General features: G+C 39.2%; 1 pseudogene; it reads left to right on the top strand.

Annotated features, from left to right (window-relative positions):
• Positions 1-82: 82 nt before the first annotated feature.
• Positions 83-16,629, top strand: LOC133251822 (olfactory receptor 7A10-like; annotated as a pseudogene).
• The last annotated feature ends 10,596 nt before the right edge of the window (positions 16,630-27,225 follow it).

Here is a 27,225-nt window from a genome sequence, read left to right as displayed (position 1 = left end):
CAGAAATGTGCTGATGAGCGGACAAGGGGAACTATAAATATCTCCTCTGCTGCATCCCTCAGCCTGTACAACCTTTGACTGCATGGGGCGTGTAGTTGCTCTTGGAGTCCAAAGTCTGGCTGGGAGACTCTCACCACCCTCCTCCCTGCTGTCTTTTGAGGAGCCAGAGACTCAGTCTCCATCATTAACCATCCAGGAGGAGTTTGGAGTTCCCCTCAGTGACCTTCCTCTCAGAGTACCCATCCAGGTGAGTTGGCGAGTCCAGGAGATACTGTGGAAAAGGATCAGAGAAAATCAAATCCAAGAACATATCCTTGAGGTCACCTGATAGCCACTTGCTGGGCCCAACGCTAAGAGATTGCTAGTTGTTTGCTTTTCTGATTAACTAATTAATATATTTGTTTATCATGCTGAAAAGGGACGTGAGCATGAACCTTCACAGGGGTGACTGTTGACTATGAAGTGAAGGTAACCCATTAGAGTCAAGAATGGCTGGCATACCGTGCTTCTAGTAAAAGCAGGACTTATCTAAGGGGTTTTGGAGAAAAAGGAAGTAAATAAAAATCGTTTGGTGTGGAGGTAGTCTGACGAATTGTGGGTATTTCTTTTTTTTTTAATTTTTAAGATGGGCTATTTTTGAAACATTTCTATATTAGTAAGAAAGATCCAGACCAATGTATTGCTTGCAAATATTACTTTGTAATAATTAATGTTACAGTAATTACATTAATGTAATGTAACATTACATTAATGTTACATTATCTCTTTTTCACTCTGGGGATTCAGATTAAAAAATGTCTTTGAGAATTAAAAAGCAGTATGCTGAATAGCTTTATTTTGCAATTATTTTTCTGTGAAGCTGAATACTATCTGTGGATTACTTTTTCATTTGTATTCTCTATTATAGTCTATACAAAATCTTTACATTTGTGTAGGAAGGGTCGGAGAATTTTTATTCTTGTTTTTGATTACATTGTTCCAAACAAGGAACTGGAGTTTTTCTACCAAATCTCTGTTTAAGACTGAGTTCTTTTATGAATGTACAGGTGTATATGTAAGGGGTTGTGAGTGTGTGGTCGAATATATCACTCAGTCTATCCGGTTTTCTCCATATTTTTCCTTACTGAAAAATTGAGCTGTCACTTTAGTATTCTTGAAGATCTTTGATAGAAACAAAAGTGAAAGTGAATATTCTTCTGTATGTGTGCAAGCGTGCCCAGTCACTAGGTCATCTCTGACTCTTTATGACCCTATGAACTGTAGCCCTCCAGGCTCCTCTGTCTATGGATTACCCTGACAAGAATATTGGGGTGGGTTGCTATGCCCTCCTACAGGGAATCTTCCCAAACAAGGGATCAAATCCTCATCTTTCATGTCTGTTGCATTGCATAAACTTATATGACAGTATATTCTTATATAGGATGAAAATAAAACTAGGCACTGTACTGCTTCTTCCATGAGTTTAAAAGACCTTCCCTTATATCCTTACATTTCCAAGTCTTTGGAAATTTAATCTATAGCCAGAGACCCATAATGTTACTGTCAAATTTTTATTATATTATTTTGCTGTATAAGTTAGTTTTGGATTCTTATTCAATTTTGCTTCATATGGTTGATTCAGTTCAGTTCAGTCACTCAGTCATGTCCAACTCTTTGTGACCCCATGAACTGCAGCATGCCAGGCTTCCCTGTCCATCACCAACTTCTGGAGTCCACCCAAACCTATGTCCATTGAGTCAGTGATGCCATCCGACCATCTCATCCTCTCTTACCCACTTCTCGTCCTGCCTTCAATCTTTCCCAGAATCAGGGTCTTTTCAAATGAGTCAGCTCTTCACATCAGGTGGCCACAGTATTGGAGTTTCAGCTTCAGCATCAGTCCTTCCAATTAATATTCAGGACTTATTTCCTTTAGGATGGACTGGTTGGATCTCCTTTCAGTCCAAGGGACTCTCAAAAATCTCCAATACCACAGTTCAAAAGCATTGATTCTTCGGTGCTCAGCTTTCTTTATAGTCTAACTCTCACATCCATACATGACCACTGGAAAAACCATAGCCTTGACTAGACAGATCTTTGTTGACAAAGTAGTCTCTGCTTTTCAATATGCTGTCTAGGTTGGTCATAACTTTCCTTCCAAGGGGTAAGTGTCTCTTAATTTCATGGCTTCAATCACTATCTGCAGTGATTTTGGAGCCCAGAAAAATAAAGTCAGCCACTGTTTCCACTGTTTCCCCATCTATTTGCCATGAAGTGATGGGGCCAGATGCCATGATCTTAGTTTTTTGGATGTTGAGCTTTAAGCCAACTTTTTCACCCTCTTCTTTCACTTTCATCAAGAGGCTCTTTAGTTCTTCTTAACTTTCTGCCATAAGGGTGGTGTCATCTGCATATCTGAGGTTATTGATATTTCTCCTGGCAATCTTGATTCCAGCTTGTGCTTCCTCCATTCCAGTGTTTCTCATGATGTACTTTGCATATAAGTTAAATAAGCAAGGTGACGATATACAGCCTTGATGTTCTCCTTTTCCTATTTGGAACCAGTCTGTTGTTCCATGTCCAGTTCTAACTGTTGCTTCCTGACCTGCATAGAAACCACTAATTCTAGTCTAATTGAATTCTTACTGACACTTTCTATATTATAAATTCTTTGTTCTTTTTAAACTTCTTTTCCTATAGATGTATAATCTATATATAATATATATTTGCATATATATTCATATAATTTTATTCAAATAAATAGAATTATGTGCATATCATACACACTCTTTATATTTTAGTGCAGTCTTGTTTCTTCTTTGTGTCCACTGTTCCTTCTTATTCATTAGTACCTCATGGACTTGCCTCCAGTTCACTAGCGTTTTGTTCATTCACTATTTCAAAGTCTGCCTAATATTCGATGCTATGGCTGTGTTACTCACATTTTGAGAAACTGGATGCTTCACTCCTGGACACTCTTTCACACTTTCTTTCATCATTTTCCCCTTTGCACATTCATCTTGCAGTGTCAGCTTCCTATTTATTGCTTAAACATTACATCAAGCAGCTTTATCTTTGTCCTGTCATCCACAGGACTGAACATGGTGACTCATCACCACTGACAACCATTCTTTTGCAAATAGAAAGGTGAGGCTAATCTTTTTGTATATATTTTCAATCACCTCAGGAAGATAAATACCATGCTTCCCATTACTTGGGTAAACATGTAAAAATATAGAATGATTAAATTGCCTCTTATAGTTTAAATAGATACTTGTGATAGATCCAAGATTTGATGAAAGGTTTCCTAATTTTAAAAGGATGTGTTTAATACAGTTTAGAAGTGTCTTTTACCATTTCCCTATAAAATCCTTTCACTATTTTTTGTATATTATACATTCCCATTAGCAAGTTCTGGGTTTTTTCTCTTCGCTGATCTTTCTAGTGGGATGTTGAATTGATAGGATGACTTGCTATCATAAAGATATAACTTTTTTTCAATCTGGAGATGTATATACACATATTCCCTGGTGGCTCAGACAGCAAAGAATCTACCCTCAATGCAGGAGACCTGGGTTTGATCCTTTGGGTCTGGAAGATCCTCCCCTGGAGAAGGGAATGGCTACTCTTTCCAGTATTTTTGCCTGGAGACTTCCATGGACAAAGGAGCCTGGCAGGCTGCAGTCCATAAGGTCACAAAGGTGATTGAGAGACTGTGTAAGTGTAAGTGTAAATGTAATGTGTAAGTACATATGAATATATGTGTATATATACTATACACATATTTGCTTTATTAGTTATTCTGAGCATAAGGCAGATTTACAGAGCGCAAGGAACAATACACTGGATGATGGATTCCCCGTGTCTTGAAGTTTTAGCAATAGCACAGAAGTCACTTTATTTTTCAGCATCCTCTGACACAACCCTTCATCACCCTCCCTCTTACATTTCCCTGAACACTGGCTTACTTTTGAGCTTAAATAGCTAAAAAAAGATCTTCAGTATCATTGCAGATTCTTTTACCAACAGGACATGTACATGACCTGATAAACTATTGTCACCTGTTGCATCGTCCTTAAATTCTGTTTTCAAACATCATCTAGTTAGCAGATTAACTGATTAATAAATATAGCTCTCAATGAAAAATAAGTGCCAGCCACTCACTTTTATACCTGTATATTTTCTTTATTCATAGCACCTAAAACCACCCAGTGTGGTACATATTTGCTTATAGTCTTTCTCTGTGATTGGACTATAGGGATTTTATTTATTTTTTCTTTTCAAAATACGTTTTTTTTAATTTATTTTATTATTATTTTTTAATTTTTAACGTTACAATATTGTATTGGTTTTGCCATATATCAATATGAATCTGCCACAGGTATACACGTGTTCCCCATCGTGAACCCTCTTCCCTCCTCCCTCCCCGTACTATCCCTCTGGGTCGTCACATTGCACCAGCCCCAAGCATCCGGTATCATGCATTGAACCTGGACTGGTGACTCATTTCATATACGATATTATACATGTATCAATGCCATTCTCTCAAATCACCCCCACCCTCTCCCTCTCCCACAGAGTCCAAAAGACTGTTCTATACATCTGTGTCTCTTTTGCTGTCTCATATACAGGGTTATTGTTACCATCTTTCTAAATTCCATATATATGCATTAGTATACTGTATTGGTGTTTTTCTTTCTGGCTTACTTCACTCTGTATAATAGGCTCCAGTTTCATCCACCTCATTAAAACTGATTCAAATGTATTCTTTTTAATGGCTGAGTAATACTCCATTGTGTATATGTACCACTGCTTTCTTATCCATTCATATGCTGATGGACATCTAGGTTGCTTCCATGTCCTGGCTATTATAAACAGTTCTGTGAGGAACATTGGGGTACACGTGTCTCTTTCCTTTCTGGTTTCCTCAGTGTGTATGCCCAGCAGTGGCATTGCTGGGTCATAAGGCAGTTCTATTTCCAGTTTTTAAAGGAATCTCCACACTGTTCTCCATAGTGGCTGTACTAGTTTGCATTCCCACCAACAGTGTAAGAGGGTTCTTTTTCTCCAGACCCTCTCCAGCATTTACTGCTTGTAGACTTTTGGATCACAGCCATTCTGACTGGCATGAAATGGTACCTCATAGTGGTTTTGATTTGCATTTCTCTGATAATGAGTGATGTTGAGCATCTTTTCATGTGTTTGTTAGCCATCTGTATGTCCTCTTTGGAGATATGTCTATTTAATTCTACGGCCCATTTTTTGATTAGGTCATTTATTTTTCTGGAATTGAGCTGTAGGAGTTACTTGTATATTTTTGAGATTAGGTGTTTGTCAGTTGCTTCCTTTGCTATTATTTTTCTCCCATTCTGAAGGCTGTCTTTTCTCCTTGCTTATAGTTTCCTTTGTTGTGCAGAAGCTTTTAATTTTAATTAAGTCCTATTTGTTTATTTTTGCTTTAATTTCCAATATTCTGGGAGGTGGGTCATAGAGGATCCTGCTGTGATGTATGTTGGAGAGTGTTTTGCCTATGTTCTCCTCTAGGAGTTTTGTAGTTTCTGGTCTTACATTGAGATCTTTAATCCATTTTGAGTTTATTTTTGTGTATGGTGTTAGAAAGTGTTCTAGTTTCATTCTTTTACAAATGGTTGACCAGTTTTCCCAGCACCACTTGTTAAAGAGATTGTATTTAATCCATTGTATATTCTTGCCTCCTTTGTCAAAAATAAGGTGTCCATACGTGCGTGGACTTATCTCTGGGCTTTCTATTTTGTTCCATTGATCTATATTTCTGTCTTTGTGCCAGTAGCATACTGTCTTGATGACTGTGGCTTTGTAGTAGAGCCTGAAGTCAGGCAGGTTGATTCCTCCAGTTCTATTCTTCTTTCTCAAGGTTGCTTTGGCTATTTGAGGTTTTTTGTATTTCCATACAAATTGTGAAATTATTTGTTCTAGCTCTGTGAAGAATACCATTGGTAGCTTGATAGGGATTGCATTGAATCTATAGATTGCTTTGGGTAGTATACTCATTTTTACTATATTGATTCTTCCAATCCATGAGCATGGTATATATCTCCATCTATTAGTGTCCTCTTTGATTTCTATCACCAGTGTTTTATAGTTTTCTATATATAGGTCTTTAGTTTCTTTAGGTAGATATATTCCTAAGTATTTTATTCTTTTCGTTGCAAGGGTAAATGGAATTGTTTCCTTAATTTCTCTTTCTATTTTCTCATTATTAGTGTATAGGAATGCAAGGGATTTCTGTGTGTTGATTTTATATCCTGCAACTTTACTGTATTCATTGATTAGTTCTAGTAATTTTCTGGTGGAGTCTTTAGGGTTTTCTATGTAGAGGATCATGTCATCTGCAAACAGTGAGAGTTTTACTTCTTCTTTTCTAGTTTGAATTTCCTTTATTTCTTATTCTGCTCTGATTGCTGTGGCCAAAATTTCCAAAACTATGTTGAATAGTAATGGTGAAAGTGGGCACCCTTGTCTTGTTTCTGACTTTAGGGGAAATTTTTGAAAGGCAAAGTCCAAGACAAAAATTCATAGACAAAGAAGTCATAGAGACCCATTTAATAGGGTGAATTCCTGGCAAATATATATATTGGCAACCCACTCCAGTGTTCTTGCCTGAAAAGCTCCCTGGACAGAGGAGCCTTGTGGGCTCCAGTTCATGGGAGTCGCAAGAGTGGAACACAGCTGAGCCACATGCACACACACACACATATATGTAGCTTACCTTCAAAATATTAATTGCAAAATTCCACCTATTTTAGTAATGCCCATTTGTATGAAAATTAGTCATATATATATTTTTTTTTCTTTCCTAGTTTTCACATCAACCTTATGGACCTAGTAATAATACACAGATTTCAGAATTTCTACTTCTGGGATTATCAAATGAACCAGAACTGCAGCCCCTCATATTTGGACTTTTCCTCTTCATGTACCTGATCACTGTTTTTGGAAACCTGCTCATCATCCTGGCTGTCAGCTCAGACTCCCACCTCCACACCCCCATGTACTTCTTCCTCTCCAACCTGTCCTTTGCAGATATCTGTTTCACCTCCACCATCATCCCAAAGATGCTGTGGAACATCCAGACTCACAGCAAAGTCATAACCTATGAAGGCTGCATCATCCAGATGTATTTTTTGTTACTCTTTGGGGCATTTGATGTCTTCCTCCTGACCATGATGGCCTATGATCGGTATGTGGCCATCTGTCACCCTCTGCACTACATGGTCATCATGAAACCCCAGCTCTGTGGTATCCTGGTTCTGTCATCTTTTATTATGAGTTTCCTATATTCCCTGATGCAAAGCTTAATGGTGGTGCAGTTGTCCTTCTGTACAAAGCGGGTAATCCCCCACATTTTCTGTGAAGCCAACTTGATGATCAAACTTGCCTGTTCTGACACCTTCATCTGTGACATGGTGGTATATTTTGTATCAGTGGTGCTGGGTGGTGGTTCCCTTGGTGCTATTCTTTACTCTTACTCTAAGATAATTGCCTGCATAAATGGAATCTCATCAGCTCAGGGGAAGTATAAAGCATTTTCCACCTGTGCATCTCATCTCTCAGTTGTCTCCTTATTTTCTTGTTCAGTCCTGGGAGTGTACCTTACCTCTGCTGATACTCACAGCTCACACTCAAGTGTGATCGCCTCGGTGATGTACAGTGTGGTCACACCCATGCTGAATCCCTTCATGTACAGTCTCAGGAATAAAGATATTAAAAAAGCTCTGAAAATATTTGGGAAGGAAACTAATAAAGAGTTAAGTGTCCTGGGGCTGAAGAACTGCCACTGATTGCAGGGCTTAAAACTCAGAGCATAAATGGTGAATTTTTTAAATTTCATTTTGAAGGTAGAACTTGCTCTTTCTATTTATTTATGGAATTTTTATGTATTTGGTTTCTGTTTATCTATACAAGTTAACTCACTTTATTAAGCTTTCTTCTCTCTGTGATATTGAGAGTTTTCCCCTTTGTTGTCTTCCTACTAATTCTAATTTATTTGCCATCTTGGAAAAGAAATATTTGGACATTCCCATTTATCTCATTGGACTATATGCAATTCTTAATACTTTTTCTCAAATGAAAATGTAATCCTATGCAATATTTCCTTAGGTTTCCTAAGAGTACTAGGTTGTACAAACTCTACGAAAAAACACACTTGGCAACCGAGCGTTGATGAGTTTAAAAGTTCAGTTCAGTTTCTCCCTCGTGTCTGACTCTTTGTGACCCCATGGACTGCAGCATGCCAGGCTTCCTTGTCTATCACCAACTCCCAGAGCTTGCTCAAACTCATGTCCATCGAGTTGGTGATGCCATACAACCATCTCGTCCTTTGTTGTTCCCCTCTCCTCCTGCCTTCAATCTTTCCCAGTATCAGGATCCTTACCAAAGAATCAGTTGATAAGTTTATATGACAGGAAAATCTGAGACCACAGTTTTTCACTGTATTTCCACTAATCATAGTATATTACTAACTTAGTTGTACTTCATAATAATATAAATTAACATACAGTGTCTTATAGCAGGCTATTTGTTTTTATTCTCCTGACTAGGGTACTCCTCTTCTCTAACTCACATCTGTATACACAGCTCCAACACTAGCTCTTGATTAAAATCAATTATCAAATACATGTCTGTTAGTGATTTCTGCACAGAAACAGAAATTAGAATAAAAAGGTGAATTGATACTACCTTGAACTGTTGTTGTTGTTTAGTCACTAAGTTGTTTTTGACTATTTTTTTTTGCCACCTTTAACCCAAAGTCTTTTAATTCTTCATGTCTTTTGTATCCATTCTTTACATTTTAACCATCATCACATTGTATAGATTCTTCTTCTTCTTCTTCTTCTTCTTTTTTACTTTACAATATTGTATTGGTTTTGCCATACATCAACATGAATCTGCCATGGGTGTACACGTGTTCCCCAACCTGAACCCCCCTCTGACCTCCCTCCCCATACCATCCCTCTGGGTCATCCCAGTGCACCAGCCCCAAGCATCCTGTATCATGCATCGAACCTGGGCTGGGGATTCATTTCATATATGATATTATACATGTTTCAATGCCATTCTCCCAAATCATTCCACCCTCTCCCTCTCCCACAGAGTCCAAATTACTGTTCTATACATCTGTGTCTCTTTTGCTTTGACTCTTTTTTTTGACCCAAGGACTGAAGCCTGTCATGTTCCTTCTATTGATATTGCTGATAATATGGCTCCTCCTTGCATTGCTTTAAATGAAATAACTCCCTGATTTAAAGTGTTGCCATAACCACTAAAGGTATCATGATTAATCATTATCAGTATCTTTCATTATATATCCCCTTTACGATCAGAAATTTCTTCATCTTTCTGGTCAAAGAATACCTCAAGCAAGAGCTTGAATTCCTGTCAAAGCATATAAATCAGGTTCACCAGTTTTCCTACACAAAAAAATGCATATCTGGGATGACCCAGAGGGATGGTATGGGGAGGGAGGTGGGAAGGGGGTTCAGGATTGGGAACACGTGTACACCTGTGGCAGATTCATGTTGATGTATGGCAAACCCAATACAGTATTGTAAAGTAACTAGTCTCTAATTAAAATAAATAAATTTAAATTAAAAAAATGCATATCCTTTCAATCGTTCTTGGTTACCTGGAAAGGAATCCCAATAAGATAATCTTTTTAATACAGCTGTCTGAAAAGAAGCCATGAATGTTTTCTTCATATATAATAGCAAGGCAAAAGTAAGCAGCAGCAGATTATTATCACTGCCCTCACTTCTGTTCACTTTGATTAGATATAAGTTAGCTAAAGTTGTGCCAGATATCCAAAAATCCATTGATCAGATTCTATGGTGAAATGTTGTCATGACCTCTGCTGTTCTCCTCTTGAGTCTATTTGGGTCTCTACCCTGTACTTGTACATCTCATTAATGATGTAGGATGTGGTCATGATGCTCTTCTCTCTTGAACAAATATATTATCAGTTTCTGGTATTCACCTATTTTACCTTTTATTTTATTGGAAAAAAAAGTGCAACAAGTATGAATTGCCTTAATTTAGTACTAGAGTTCCTATATCTACATTTTCCTTTTTCACAGGCAGAGCAGACATCCACTACCACTGCTCAGTGTGAATCAGGTACCCGGGGTTCAGGTTCCTCTTTGATCCATGCCCCGCTGTATTTTATTTCCTGAAGGCAATGGCACCCCACTCCAGTACTCTTGCCTGGAAAATCCCATGGACGGAGGAGCCTGGTGGGCTGCAGTCCTTGGGGTCGCTAAGAGTCAGACATGACTGAGCGACTTCACTTTCACTTTTCACTTTCATGCATTGGAGAAGGAAATGGCAACCCACTCCAGTGTTCTTGCCTGGAGAATCCCAGGGACTGTGGATCCTGGTGGGCTGCCGTCTGTGGGGTTGCACAGAGTCAGACACGACTGAAGTGACTTGGCAGCAGCAGCAGACTTATTTAGTCATGTATGGATGTGAGAGTTGGTCCATAAAAAAGGCTGAGCGCCAAAGAATTGACACTTTTGAACTGTGGTGCTGGAGAAAACTCTTGAGAGTTCCTTGAACTGCAAGGAGATCAAACCAAATCCTAAAGGAAATCAACCCTGAATAATTCATTGGAAGGACTGATGCTGAAGCTCCAATACTTTGGCCACCTGATGCAAAGAGCTGACTCATTGGAAAAGTGGAAAAGACACTTGATGAGAAAGATTAAGGGCAGGAGGTGAAGGGGCAACAGAGGATAAAATGGTTGGATGGCATCATTGACTCAATGGACATGAGTTTGAGAAACCCCATGAGATAGTGAAGGACAGATGAGCCTGGCGTGCTATAGTCCACGAGGTCACAGAGAGTGGGACAAGACTTAGTGACTGAACAACAATGATAGACTCACTGGCATTATTCACATCCTATAATCTGCACATAGTTAAAATGCACTTTTTAACAAAATATAGAAGTCTTACAGAAATAACAGGATACACTGCACAGTTCTGTTTATGTATAGTTCAAGAAAGTTCACAATAACTCTAATATCATTTTTAGGAAACTGTCAAAAATTTAATCTCCTGGGTCTTACTGTCCTTGTTTCTGAAGAAAATGTGAGATAGTAAACATAACTTCAGACAAATGCTGTAAGAAATGAGATGTGTGGATATATTTTGATGGGTCCAAATAAAACCTTCAAAGAAGACAGCCATGTGTATATGTATTCATTTATACAAATTTTTATTTCAAATAAACATATGCACATTGATTTGTACACAGCCTCATGTTTTATGTTACAAGGAAATGTGTGAGAAAGATGGAGAGGATACATGTAAAAATAATGAATGCTTGACTGAATATAGTGTAAATGGTAGACAACAAATTAAATAATTACTTTTCCTATCTTAATGCCTCATGGACATCACAATCTGAAGCAAGTTTACATGTATGCCATGAGAAAATCTCTATCAGATAAAGAGATTGAATATCCCCAAATTGAATTTAAATTTCCTCTTCCCAATTAAGACGGGATTATAACACAAAATATCTTTCCCCAGGGGAGGCTCAATAAATGAACTGAGAAGTATAATCTCCATTTCCTGAACAAAATTTTACTGGGAAAAAAATATCTGTTTTCAATTTCTAATGGTAAGGAATCTCCACACTGTTCTCCATAGTGGCTGTACTAGTGAAAGAGACATGTGTACCTCAATGTTCATTGCAGCACTGTTTATAATAGCCAGGACATGGAAGCAACCTAGCTGTCCATCAGCAGATGAATGGATAAGAAAGCTGTGGTACATATACACAATGGAGTATTACTCAGCCATTAAAAAGAATACACTTGAATCAGTTCTAATGAGGTGGATGAAACTGGAGCCTATTATACAGAGTGAAGTAAGCCAGAAAGAAAAACACCAATGCAGTATACTAATGCATATATATGGAATTTAGAAAGATGGTAACAATAACCCTGTGTACGAGACAGCAAAAGAGACACATATATATAGAACAGCCTATTGGAGTCTGTGGGAGAGGGAGGTGGGGGGATGATTTGGGAGAACGGCATTAAAACATGTACAATATCATATGTGAAATGAATCGCCAGTCCAGGTTCGATGCAGGATACAGGAAGCTTGGGGCTGGTGCACTGGGATGACCCAGAGGGATGGTATGGGGAGGGAGGTGGGAGGGGAGTTCAGGATGGGGAACACATGTACACCCATTGTGGATGCATGCTGATGTACGGCAAACCCAACACAATATTGTAAAGTATACAAAAAAAAAAAAAAATTCTAATGTCAAGATAAAATTACCACACCAGTGATTTAAATAATTTATGCTCTGACAATTCTGGAGTTTGGAAGCCTGATATGGGTTTCTCTGGACTAAAAATCAACATGTTTGCAGGGCTTGATTTCCTCGGGAAGCTAAAGGGAAAAATCTATTTCCCTATTTTTCATTCAGACTATCGTAGGAAAAGAATATAAATATATTCATTACAATGAACAAACATTTCAATATGAGGGATTAAATCAGAACTCAACTTGTGATAGAATTAAGAAATTCCTAGTGATTTTGGACTATGTGGCACCAAGCCAAGCTGTACAGTGCTCAAGGTTTATATCAAAGGAACACAGTTCTCCCCCTTGTCCTTGCTGAAGAGGAGAAGAACAACTTTTTCTAGACCTCAGGGGTTGTGTCTTTACTACAAGTCAATATTTGAAGAGTCAATGGATCTATTTTAGGAAGGTATGTAATCTATTCCTAAACTTGGAGAAAATCAGGTTTGGGATGAAGCATTTTTCAAAGGTTAGACTGAAGAAGTCAGCAAAGTGCATGAGGAAGAACAATGATAATTAGCAGTTGATTCTCTTGACTCTAACCTGGTCTCTTGGGAACACAGAATCTCCAGGACATTCCCTTCAAGAAGTCAGCAAAGTGCATGAGGAAGAACAATGATAATTAGCAGTTGATTCTCTTGACTCTAACCTGGTCTCTTGGGAACACAGAATCTCCAGGACATTCCCTTCAAGAAGTCAGCAAAGTGCATGAGGAAGAACAATGATAATTAGCAGTTGATTCTCTTGACTCTAACCTGGTCTCTTGGGAACACAGAATCTCCAGGACATTCCCTTCACTGTTCAGACCAGTGTCCCATAGGGAAATCATGGGCCTAGACGTTGGAGTAGAAAGAGGGAAATGTGCTGATTAGTAGATGGAGGAGCTGTAAATATCTCCTCTGCTGCTCCCCTTAGTCTGTACAACCTTGCACTGAATGGAATGTGGTTATTGCTGTTAGAGTCCTAAGTTTGGCTGAGAGACTCATGCAAGCCTCATTTCAGCTGTATTTTGTGGGGCCAGAGCTTCAGTCTCCATTATTAACCATCCAGGAGGAGTTTGGACCTTCTCACAGTGATCTTCCTCTCAGAGTTCCCAACCAGGTGAATTGGCGAATCCAGGAGGTACTGCAGGAAAGGGTCCAAGATCAAATCCATGCATGTGTACCTGAGGTCACCTGAGAGCCACCTGCTGGGCCCAGGGCCCAGAGCCCAGACCTTGCTAGCATTGACCTATATAAACTGTCAAGAGAGGTAATTGGGAGCTGCTATATAACACAGGGACCCAAGCCCAGTGTTCACGCTAATCTTTTTAAATAGATTATCGACCACCTTCTTAGGAGAATAGGGGCTTCCCTCGTGGCTCAGATGGGAAAGAATGTGCCTGTGATGTGGGAGAACTGGGTTCGATCCCTGGGTTGGGAAGATCCTCTGGAGAAGGGAATGGCAACCCACTCCAGTATTCCTGCCTGGAGAATTCCATGAACAGAGGAGCCTGGCAGGCTACAGTCCTTGGGGTCACAAAGAGTCAGACACGACTGAGTGACTAACACTTTCAGGAGGATAAATACCCCTATTCTCACTATTTGGGTAAAGATGTAAGTTTTTGAATGGTTCAGTTGCCTCTCAAAATTCAAACAGCTAATATGTGGTAGTTCCAAGATGCAGTGTCAAGTTTTTAATTTCAAAAGTTGTTATTAATATAGTTTAGAAGTTTATTTTACCATTTCACCTTAAAAATCTCCCACTATTGTTGTATATTATGCATTTCCTTTTCTAAATTGTGGATTTATTCCCTTTGCTTATTTTTATAGTGGGATGTTGAATTGATAAAGTGACTAGATATCATAGTGATATCTCTTTTATCATTTACATATTTTTCTGCTTTATTAGTTAATCTGGGTATCCAGGGGATACACAGAGTGCAAAGAACACATGGACAAGGAACTCCCCGTGTCTTGAAGTTTTAACAATAGCAGGGAAGCCACTTTATTCTTCAGCATCCTCTAATAAAACCCTTCATCACCTCCTTCTTACATTCCCCCAAACAATGGCTTAAGTGTGAAACTTGGATATCTGGGGGGAAAAGACCCTCAGGTTTTTTCACAGGTTCTTTTTCCTTAAGGACACACATACTACCCTGATAACCTCTTGTCACCAGCTGTGTCCTCCCTGAAGTATCTTTTTAAATATCATTTTGTTTACAGGATTCCTGAATTCCCAATAAAAAATAACAGCCCTCTCTCTTATGAAAGTGAAAGTGTTAGTCACTCAGTCATGTCCAATTCTTTGCTACCCAATGGACTGTAGCCTGCCAGGCTTCTCTGTCCATGGGCTTCTCCAGGAAAGAATACTGGAGTGGGTAGCCATTCTCTTCTCCACGGGATCTTCCCAAGCCAGGGATTGAACCGAGGTCTCCTGCATTGTAAGCAAAATTCATAACCATCTGGGTGAACACTTCATAGCAGCTGCCACCACCTGGCATGAAATATATTTGCTAATATTCTTTCCTCATTCATGATCAGATTGTAGGACTTTTGTAGGACAAAGCTGAGACAAGAATTCATATACAGGGAAGCCACAAAGAATCCTTTAAGGGGATGAGATTCAAACTCTATGTGTGTGTGTGAGTGAGCTTAGTTGCTCAATTGTGTCTGATTCTTCTGAAACCCTTTGGACTGCAGCCCACCAGACTCTTCTGTCCATGGGATTTTTCAGGCAAGAATACTGGAGTGAGTTACTATCTCTCTGTTTCTACATAAATCTAGATATAGATCTCTCTTTCTCTCTCTCTCTCTCTCTATATATATATATGTGTGTGTGTGTGTGTGTGTGTGTGTGTGTGTGTGTGTGTGTGTGTGTATGAGTTGAGCTTCCCAGGTGGCACCATTAGTTCTAAAGAACCAGTCTGCCAATGCAGGAGACATAAGAGATGCAGATTCGATCCCTGGGTTGGGAAGATCCCCTGGAGGGCAACCCACTCCAGTATTCTTGCCTGGAGAATCCCATGGACAGAGGAGCCTGGTGTTCTACCATCCATAGGGTCACAAAGAGTCAGACATGACTGAAGTGATTTAGCACGCATGTAAGTTTTCAGTTAAGCCATATATACAAGTGCTGCTAGGTAGTGGCTTCTTCATTGGTGTGTGTGCGTGTGTGTGTGTGTGTGTGTGTGTGTGTGTGTATGGCTTAATTTAAAACTTTAATATATACAAGCTATATATATATATATATATATATATATATATAATTGTAATATTTCACCTAGCTAGTAATGCCCATTTGTATGAAAATTAGTTATATTATGTTTTTCTTTTCTAGTCATTACATCTACCTTATGGAACCAGTAATAACACACAGGTTTCACGATTTCTTCTTCTGGGATTGTCAAAGGAACCAGAGCTGCAGCCTCTCATATTTGGGCTTTTCCTCTCCATGTACCTGATCACTGTGTTTGGAAACCTGCTCATCATCCTGGCTGTCAGCTCAGACCCCCACCTGCATACCCCCATGTACTTCTTCCTCTCCAACTTGTCCTTTGCAGACATCTGGTTCACCTCCACCACCATCCCAAAGATGCTGTGGAACATCCAGACTCACAACAAAGTAATAACCTATGAAGGTTGCATCATCCAGATGTATTTTATATTACTGTTTGGGGGACTGAATGGCTTCCTCCTGACTGTGATGGCCTATGACCAGTATGTGGCCATCTGTCACCCTCTGCACTACATGGTCATCATGAAACTCCGGCTCTGTGGTCTCCTGGTTCTGCTATCTTTTATTATTAGTTTCCTGTATTCCTTGCTGCAGAGCTTAATGGTGGTGCAGGTGTCCTTCTGTACAAACAATGAAATCCCTCACTTTTTCTGTGAACCCAGTCAGGTTGTCCTACTTGCCTGTTCTAACACCTCCATCTGTAACATGGTGATGTATTTTGCAGGAGTGCTGATCGGTGGTGGTTCCTTCACATGTATTCCTTACTCTTACTCTCAGTCTCCTCTGTATGTGGAATCTAATCAGCTCAAGGGAAGTATAAAGCATTTTCCACCTGTGCATCTCACCTCTCAGTTGTCTCCTCATTTTACTCTTCAGTCCTAGGAGTGTACATTGCTTCTGCTGATACCCACGGCTACAGTCAAGCGTAATCACCTCGGTGATGTACACCGTGGTCACACCCATGTTGAACCTTTTCATCTACAGTCTCAGGAACAATGACATAAAAGGAGCTCTGAAAATATTATTTACAAAGGAAACTATAAAAGAGATAATTGACTTGATATTGAAGAACTGCTGTTAATTGCAGGGCTCACAACTCAAAGCCATAAATTGTGATTATTTGAATCACATTTTGAAACTAGAACTTGCTCTTTCTATTTATTTCTGGAATTTTTATTTCTTTGGCTTCCATTTATCTAAAAAACTTTAACTACCATTATTATGCTTTATTCTCTCTCTGATATTGAACATTTTCTCCCTTTTTTGTCTTCCAATTATTCCAAATTTATTCCCAATCTCAAATATTAAATATTTGAAGAATCTCATTTGTCTCGTGGGACAATATGCATTTCTCAGTATTTTTTTCTCAAATGTCATATATAATCCTATGTAATCTTCCATTAGTTTTCCTAAAAGCGTAACTCTAGGCTGTACTAAACCTATGGGGGTAAAGAAGAACACATTTGAGAAAACAAGGTCATTTATATAAGTTTATAGGAGAGCAAAATCTGAGACCAGCATTTTTCACTATATAAGCACAACTGCTTGTATATCAGTAACAGTTGTTTTTCATAATTATATAGATTCAACATATACTGCTCCAGTGTTCTTGCCTGGAGAATCCCAGGGACATGGGAGCCTGGTGGGCTGCCGTCTATGGGGTCGCACAGAGTCTGACACGACTGTAGAGACTTAGCAGCAGCAACATATAGTGCGTTTAGCTAATCATTTGTTTTCATTAATTAATTTCAATTAATTAATACCCAGCAAGAATACTGGAGTGAGTATTCTTTTTCTTATACACCCTATGTGCACAGTGCCAACACTAGCCCCTAACTTTGTCTACCAAACACATGTCTCCTAGTGATGTCTCCATGAAAACAAATATTTGAATAAACTATTGGATTCATATGACCTAGAATATGATGAAGCAAGCTTTAACTTATACTTTGTATCACTCTGCATAATATTTATTTTTCAAAATATACACTTACTTTTTGAAGTAAGATATACATCACTTGTTTAAGGGGGGTTTATTCTTTGGTGTGAAGTTTTGGAAGGTATGTTTTAAGGTTTTTCATTGAATTACTGTTTTTTTGTTTTGTTTTTCTTGAAATCTTCCAGTGATGCATACAAACATGATTCTTTCTATTGCTCTAAGTAAAATAACTCATCCTTTTCTAAATTTCATTATGAACACTAGAGGGACAGTGAATAACCACAATCATCTATTATATATCTCCTATACAGGGACATTTCTTCAATCTTTATTATCATAAATGATTCCCAAGACAATGTGAATCTTCTTAGTCATGTGATTCAGGGTCAGCCAAGTTTCTGCACCAACCTACATGTCCTTCTGAGTTCTCCTAGGTAACTGGAAAGGATATCAGTGTAGTCATTTTTTATTACTGTTACTTGCGAAAGTGAAAGTCTCTCAGTCGTGTCCAACCCTTTGCAACCCCATGGACCATACAGTCCATGGAATTCTCTAGGCCAGAATACTGGAGTAGGTAGCCTTTCCCTTCTCCAGGGGAGCTTCCTGACCCAGGGATTGGATCCAGGTCTCCTGCATTGCAGGCAAATTCTTCACCAGCTGAGCCACAAGGGAAGCCCAGGAATACTGGAGTAGGTAGACTATCCCTTCTCCAGCGGCTCTTCTAGACCCAGGAATTGCAGGCAGAGATTTGTATCATAAATAATGATACAATCAGAAATGCTATCTTCAAATATCAGAATAAATGTCAAAAATAAGATAAGGTAGATTATTTTCATTGCCTTCAGTTCTGTGCCTTTGGGTTATTGTATCAGTTATTGTATCAGTTATTGCAGCATAACAAGCCAACATAAAATAAAATAACTTATCACAATGACTTTATTATTGAATGAGACAGTATGATAGGGAGTGGTCCTGAGCCCTGTTTGCCACTTGATGAGTCTTTATTCAGCTGGAAGTCTCTTCATTGTGTTTCTAAGGCTCATCCATGAAACTGTGTGACTTGTGTTCTTTTGTCTTGAACATATTTATGGTCAGTTCATTCCTTGTCTATATCCAGTTTATCCATTTACAGAAAAAATGAGATTCTGAAATGTGAATCCCTTTACCTAATGCCACAATTCCTATATCCATATATAGCACTTTGCTTTCTTCCCAGTTAGAAGACCTATATTCCATACTTCACTCTAAATATTATCTGACTTATTAATTTTTAATTAATACTTCAAATTTAATTTTTTCCTTTTAACTAACTTATTAGAGTATCATGCTGTCTGCTCAGTTGTGTCCAACTCTTTGTGACCCGGTCAGGCTCCTGTGTCCATGGGATTATCCTGGCAAGAATACTGGAGTGGGTGGCCATGTCCTCCTCCAGAGTGTCTTCCCAACCTAGGGATCGAACTCACATCTCCTGAAGCTTCTGAATTAGCAGCTGGATCTGTTTACCATTAGTGCCACCTGGGAAGCCCTATTAGAATATAATGATATACATTAAACAACACATATTTTTAAAGTATAGGTGATAGATGGAGGAGAATGATTTTCCCTGAGTAATGTCAGTAATACGGTATATGAAGGTGTGTGTGTGTGTGTGCGCGCACTCTAGTCATTCAGTCATGTCTGACTCTTTGTGACCCCATGGACTGTAGCCCACTAATCTCCTCTGTCCAGGGGATTCTCCAGGCAAGAATACTGGAGTGGATTGCCACGCCCTTCTCGATACGAGGTATATAGGGATTTCAAGCATTCTTCCACCACTAGAAACATCAATTTGAATAACTGTCTGTATACAACAATACACTTGTAAGTGTCAGGATACTAGGCTGTTGATTATACTACATTAATAAGAGAAAAAATTAGTAAACACATTTTTATGTTATCCTCATTACAACTTTTCCACAAGTGGGCAACAAAGCATGGAGACAGACACCCTCCCCCTGACAGAAAGAAGTTGAAGTGTTTGTCTGACCTCATTGTAACCCATACACTAGGCTACCCCCTGCAGTCTCAGGCTCCAGGCAGACTTCCCCACACTGAGACTCCGGTAGAACAACGTCCATGCCCCCAAGCCTGAGGACATCCTGCATTGACCCTATCTGTAAGCCTGTCCTGAGAATAGGATACCATATGATTGCTGAGACCCTAGGCTCCAAGCTTATCTAAGCACCAAGTCAGCATGACTCCTGTTAACCAGAGCTTTCAGTCTACCCCAGCATGAGGCCAGCTCTTGCAGCCCAACTGCCAGGCCCATTCCAGTGTTCCCTGATGCCTCATCAACCCCTATAAACCAAAAATCCAGGTCTATCCCCAGGGCCCCAAGCATCAGGCCTTATCAATCACCTGCCCAGACAAAGATCTTCCCATTTTAGGACTCCAGAAGGAAGCTGACCAAAAGACATAGCCGTCTGGCCCATCCAGAAACATAACAGGCTATCTGGTGAAGGACTTTCTATGCCAAGACAGGAAGAGATATCAACTTCTTTAAATGCACACTGATGCAAGGCTGTGAGGATCACAAGTACTCAAGGAAAAAAAGAAACTACTTAGAGGACTTCACAGGTGGCACTGTGGTAAAGAATCTACCTGCCAAGTCAAGAAACACAGGAGACATGGGTTCATGCCTGTATCCAAAAGACCACTGGGTAGGAAATGGGAAACCACTCCAATATTCCTGCCTGGAAAATTCCATGGGCAGAGGAGCCTGGCATGCGACAGTTTATAGGGTTGCAAAAAGTCAGATATGACTGAACACACACAAACTGCAAGAAAACTAATAGAGCTCCTATGAATGCTCCTAAAGAAATAGAGATCTGTAAACTGTCTAACTAAATATATATAATAATCCTCTTAAAGAAACTTAAGAAACTGCTTGAAAACAAAACACAGAAAAAATCAAACAAGGAAAACAATGACTGTTTCTTTTCTGTGCAGAAGTAACTGGGCTTATATTTTCAAGATGACCCTTAATAATACAGAGACCAGAACTCAACCAACAGATGGTAACAATTCATGGGATGTCTTTGCAACCAGATTAATAAGGTGTAAAGCTACATGGTGTGGAGGAGGGACACCTGTGACTTGAAATTACTTCATCAGGGAGGTCACCTTGTTGCTCAACATTCTCTGACATCATCTCTCATCACCCTCCGTCTTTCTCATTCCCCTACCAGACACTGCCTTCCTTTCCTATACATGACTGATTGAAACAGGCACCTTCCTCAGGACTTTTACACGGGCCATGCCTTCTGCCAGTCATACACTTCCCCAGATGAGTTCATTCCCCCTGCTGTCTCTTCCTTAAGGTCTCTTTTGAAACATCATCTTGACTGCAGTCCTGCCAGAACACCCAATAAAAAATAGTGGCTGCTCTTCACTCTTTCTTTTATACCTGCTTCTGTTTTCTTCATTACACTTGTCACCATCTGACCTATTATATCATTATTTTATTTGTTTGTGTTCTTTCTCTGTTACTGGGTTGTATAGATGTTTTTTTCTCAGTATCCAATACTCCTTGCCTGGGTAGTGCCTGAAAAATATCTGATACTCAATATATATTCCTCAATTAAATGAAAGATGTTTTTAATAAAAATGGTATAAATTATGCTTGAAAAAGATCCTGAGACTAGTAAAAGAATTCCTAGCAAGAAATGGAAATGGAAATGGAATGTCCTAAAGGGGCTTCTGCTGCTAAGTTGCTTCAGTCGTGTCCGACTCTGTGCGACCCTATAGACAGCAGCCCAACAGGCTCCTCTGTCCCTGGGATTCTCCAGGCAAGAATACTGGAGTGGGTTGCCATTACAGCACTGATTCATAAAGAAAATATTGAAATGAAACTTCTCTGCTTTCACTGTTTATAATAGCCAGAACATGTAAGCAAACTAGACATCCATCAGCAGATGAATGGATAAGAAAGCTATGTGGTACATATACACAGTGGAGTATTACTCAGCCAGTAAAACGAATACATTTGAATTAGTTCTAATGAGGTGGATGAAACTGGAGCCTATTATACAGAGTGAAGAAAGCCAGAAAGAAAAACACCAACACAGTATACTAATGCATATATATGGAATTTAGAAAGATGGTAATGATAACCCTGTATATGAGACAGCAAAAGAGACACAGATGTATGGAACAGTCTTTTGGACTCTGTGGGAGAGGGAGAGGGTTGGATGATTTGGGAGAATGGCATTGAAACATGTATAATATCAAGTATGAAAAGAACTGCCAGTCCAGATTCGATGCATGATACAGGATGCTTGGGGCTGGTGGACTGGGATGACCCAGAGGGATGGTATGGGGAGGGAGGTGGGAGGGGAGTGCAGGATGGGGAACACGTGTACACCCATGGCAGATTCAAGTTGATGTATGGCAAAACCAATACAATATTGTAAAGTAATTAGCCTCCAATTGAAATAAATAAATTTATATTAAAAAAAGAAACCTCTCTGCTTTAAAATTATATGACAGTGACTGGAAAAGGTCAGTTTTCATTCCAATCCCAAAGAAAGGCAATGCCAAAGAATGCTCCAACTACCGCACAATTTCACTCATCTCACATGCTAGTAAAGTAATGCTCAAAATTCTCCAAGCCAGGCTTCAGCAATATGTGAACCGTGAACTTCCTGATGTTCAAGCTGGCTTTAGAAAAGGCAGAGGAACCAGAGACCAAATTGCCAACATCTGCTGGATGATGGAAAAAGCAAGAGAGTTCCAGAAAAACATCTATTTCTGCTTTATTGACTATGCCAAAGCCTTTGACTGTGTGGATCACAATAAACTGTGGAAAATTCTGAAAGAGATGGGAATACCAGACCACCTGACCTGCCTTTTGAGAAATCTGTATGCAGGTCAGGAAGCAACAGTTAGAACTGGACATGGAACAACAGACTGGTTCCAAATAGGAAAAGGAATACATCAAGGCTGTATATTGTAACCTTGTTTATTTAACTTACATGCAGAGTACATCTTGAGAAACACTGGACTGGAAGAAACACAAGCTGGAATCAAGATTGCTGGGAGAAATATCAATAACCTCAGATATGCAGATGACACCACCCTTATGGCAGAAAGTGAAGAGGAACTCAAAAGCCTCTTGATGAAAGTGAAAGTGGAGAGTGAAAAAGTTGGCTTAAAGCTCAACATTCAGAAAATGAAGAACATGGCATCCGGTCCCATCACTTCATGGGAAATAGATGGGGAAACAGTGGAAACAGTGGAAACAGTGTCAGACTTTATTTTTGGGGCTCCAAAATCACTGCAGATGGTGACTGCAGCCATGAAATTAAAAGATGCTTACTCCTTGGAAGAAAAGTTATGACCAACCTAGATAGCATATTCAAAAGCAGAGACATTACTTTGCCAACAAAGGTTCATCTAGTCAAGGCTATGGTTTTTCCTGTGGTCATGTATGGATGTGAAAGTTGGATTGTGAAGAAGGCTGAGCGCTGAAGAATTGATGCTTTTGAACTGTAGTGTTGGAGAAGACTCCTGAGAGTCCCTTGGACTGCAGGGAGATCCAACCAGTCCATTCTGAAGGAGATCAGCCCTGGGATTTCTTTGGAAGGAATGATGCTAAAGCTGAAACTCCAGTACTTTGGCCACCTCATGCGAAGAGTTGACTCATTGGAAAACACTCTGATGCTGGGAGGATTGGGGGTAGTAGGAGAAGGGGACGACAGAGGATAAGATGGCTGGATGGCATCACTGTCTCGATGGACATGAGTCTGAGTGAACTCCGGGAGTTGGTGATGGACAGGGAGGCCTGGCGTGCTGTGATTCATGAGGTCGCAAAGAGTCGGACACGACTGAGCAACTGAACTGATCTGAACTGAACTGAACATGAGCTTGTGTGAATATTAATCTTTAAAACACTTTATTGGCAGTCACTTGTACCACATGGAACCAGAAGAAGTTACCTGAATTTCAGAATGACTTCTGGAATTTTCAGAGGCACCAGGAGTGCAGCCCCCATATTGGGACTTATCCACTCCAAGCACCTGATAACTGTATGCATAAAACTGCTTGTCACTGCAATCATCAAATCAGATTCTTATTTCCATACCCCCATGTACTTTATCTCTTGCTGACATTTATCAACATCTGTTTTACCTCAACAATGTTTAGAGTCAGTATGTAATTAAGGAAGAAAGTCATGACCTATTCAGGCTGCATTATCCAGATGTATTTTTTTCCGCAGTCTTTTCAGAGTTGGGCGATATTCTCCTGAGTTTGCTGTCCTGTTACTGGTTTGTGACCATTGACTACTTTGTGACCATCAGATTACATGCGTCTTTTCAAATTATGGTTTTCTCCAGATATATGCCACAGAAGTAGGGTTGTGGGATCATATGGTAGCTCTATTTATAATGTGTATATATATATATATAATATATATTATATATATAATATATTATATATTATAAATTATATTTCTTTATATATAATATATATTCCTTTATATATATAATATATATTCCTTTATATATATATATATATAAAATAATATATATTCCTTTGTGTATATATATATAAAGGTATCTTCATACTACTCTACATACTGGCTGTACCAATTTACATTCCCATTAACAGAATTGGGGCTTCCCAGGTGGTGCAGTGGTAAAGAATCTGCCTGCCCATGCAGGAGATGCAAGAGACATGGTTTTAACCCCTCGGTTGGAAAGATTCCCTGGAGGAGGAAATGGAAACCCACTCCAATATTCTTGCCTGGAAAAAGTCTCCTGGACAGAGCAGTCTTGAAGGCTACAGTCCATGGGGTCCCAAAAAGTCGGACATGACTCATCGACCAAACTACATCAACAGTGTGCATGTGTCAATCTCAATCTCCCAATTTACCCCTCCCTTTCCCCCCAGTATCCATAAGTTTGCTTTTCACAAATAAGTTCATTTGTACCATGTAAGTGATACAATATGATGTTTCTCTACTGATTTACTTCACTCAGTATGATAATCTCTAGGTCTATCCATGTTGCTGCAAATGGCATTATATCATTCTTTTTAATGACTCAGTAATATTCCACTGTGTATATGTAGCACATTTTCTTTATTCATTCCTCTGTCTATGGATATTTAGGTTGCTTCCATGTTCTGGCTATTGTAAATAGTGCTGCAGTGAACATTGGAACACATTTATCTTTTCTTTTCTTTCTTTTTTTTTTTTTGCATTAGTTTTCTTTTTTTTAATTTAATTTTATTTTTTAACTTTACAGTATTGTATTGGTTTCAAATTATGATTTTCTCTCTATATATATATGCCTAGGAGTGAGATTCCTGGATAAAATGGTAGTTTTATGTTTAGTTTTTTAAGACACCTCCATGCTGTTCTCCATGGTGGCTGTATCAATATAAATATCAATTTATATTTCCACCAACAGTGTAAGTGGGTTCCCTTTTCTCCAAACCCTCTCCAGCATTTATAGTTTGTAGATTTTTTTTTTAATGATGGGCATACTCACTGGTCGGAGAAGGCAATGGCAACCCACTCCCGTACTCTTGCCTGGAAAATCCCATGGATGGAGGAGCCTGGTAGGCTTCAGTCCATGGGGTCGCTAAGAGTCAGACACGACTGAGTGACTTCACTTTCACTTATCACTTTCATGCATTGGAGAAGGAAATGGCAACCCACTCCAGTGTTCTTGCGTGGAGAATCCCAGGGACAGCAGGGCCTGGTAGGCTGCCGTCTGTGGGGTCGCACAGAGTCGGACACGACTGAAGCAACTTAGCAGCAACTTAGTATACTGACTGGTGTGAGGTGATACCTTATTGTAGATTTGATTTGCTTTTGTCTAATAATTAGCTATGTTGAACATCTTTTTTATGTGTCTCATGGCTATCTTTATGTTTTCTTTGGAGAAATGTCTATTTTTTTAAATTTTATTTTATTTTTAAACTTTACAATATTGTATTAGTTTTGCCAAACATCGAAATGAATCATGCATACTTTATAATAAGGAGCTAAGCCACAGCTTTTATCTTGTGATATAACTATGGGTTTTCTAATTGCTTTGGTCAAAGTGTCAGGAAGCCAAGGAGTATACTGCCCAAGGTTTTATATTAAATTTTACAATCTGTCCCTTTTGAAAACAGAGGAATAATAATTTTGTGAAGTTTCAGGGACACTATCCCAATCAAAAATCAATGTGTGAAGTTCCAGGGAACCTAAACAATACAGAATCTTCAGTCTTAGGCTTTAAGAAAAATTTAACTCCAGGTTTTGATGAGGACCTTAGGGTTTAGACTTCTGGAAAGAAGAAGAGTTAATGGAGGAGTGATAAAGCCAGAATTCACCTGGCTCATAAGCTGGTCCCCTAGGAGCAGAGAATCAGCAGAAAAAATTTCATGCCCTCTAGATGAGTGTCCCACTGGGAAATCACCTACATGGGTTTGGTAGTAAAAGAGGGAAATATACTTAATGAGCAGAGAGAGAGCTGTAAACACCTTCTCACTGCAGTTTCCCATGAGTACAAACTTGGATTGGGTGGGGCACAGTTATCACTATTGTTGTCCTTAGTCTGGATCAGGGAAGAATGCCTGACCCTTAACAGCTGACTTGTGGGGACTGAGTTTCAGTCTCCATCATCCATCACCCAGGGAGGACTTCCACACAGAGAGTTTCCATCCAGGTTAGTTCTGATACCCAACTGATAGAGAAGGTATCAGATAATATGGAAGCCTACTGCTTATCTGAGGTCACCTGAAAGCCAATCCAGTCTAGCCCAGTGTCCAGAGATCATTGTGGTTGTTCGCTTGTTTGATTGATGTGTGTGTGTGTGTGTGTGTGCACATGTGTGTGTGTGCATGCTGTGCATGCACCCAGTCACTCAGTCGTGTCCGACTCTGTGACCCAGGCTCCTCTGTCCATGAGATTTTCCAGGCAAGAACACTGGAGTGGGTTGCCATTTCCTGCTCCAGGGGATCTTCCCAACCCAGAGATGAAACCTGACTCTCCTATGGCTCCTTCATTGGTAGGCTGATTCTTTACCACTGTGCCACCTGAAAAGCTGTTTGATTAATAGATCAATGTATTTTTATGATGCTGTAAATAAACATGAACATTGAACTCAGCAATTTGAGGGTCAGTGATACCAATTAAATCTTAGTGATGGAAATCAAATTAGAGGGGGGAATGGGAGGTGTGATGCACTTTGAGGAAAGTGAAATTTATGTCCAAGAACTTATTAATTAATAGAAGTAAACAAATAGATATTAGTTGTGGAGAGATGTTCAGGGAAGTGTGGGGTTTCCTTTCATTTTTTAAGATAGTACCTATTTGACTATATACCCATATGATAAGATGATCAAGACCAAGGAATGACTGCAAATGAATATTTACAATAGCATTTCATGAGATACACGTTTCAGAATATCTTCTGTCACTCAGGGTGTCCATGTGAAAAAGAATTATTTTATATGTCAAAGAGGTATGCAACCAGATTTATTCTGCAACTATTTATTACCTTGTGAGGCTGAATATATATGTGGATGTTAGACATTTACTTTCTTGACACAAATTATATGTATGTGGCATTTGATTCAATACATTTGGTTGGACTATTTTAATTCCTGCTTTTCACAGTTCTTTCAAAGAATTGAAGTTTTTCCACAAACTGACTACTTGCCACTTAGCTCTTTTACATATTATAAATGTGTCTGTGGGCCACT

This window comes from Bos javanicus, chromosome 7 (assembly GCF_032452875.1).
Source record: "Bos javanicus breed banteng chromosome 7, ARS-OSU_banteng_1.0, whole genome shotgun sequence".
Classification (NCBI taxonomy): Eukaryota; Metazoa; Chordata; class Mammalia; order Artiodactyla; family Bovidae; genus Bos; species Bos javanicus.
Note: the sequence above shows the minus strand (reverse complement) of the source record. Positions and strands in the feature narration are given on the sequence as shown.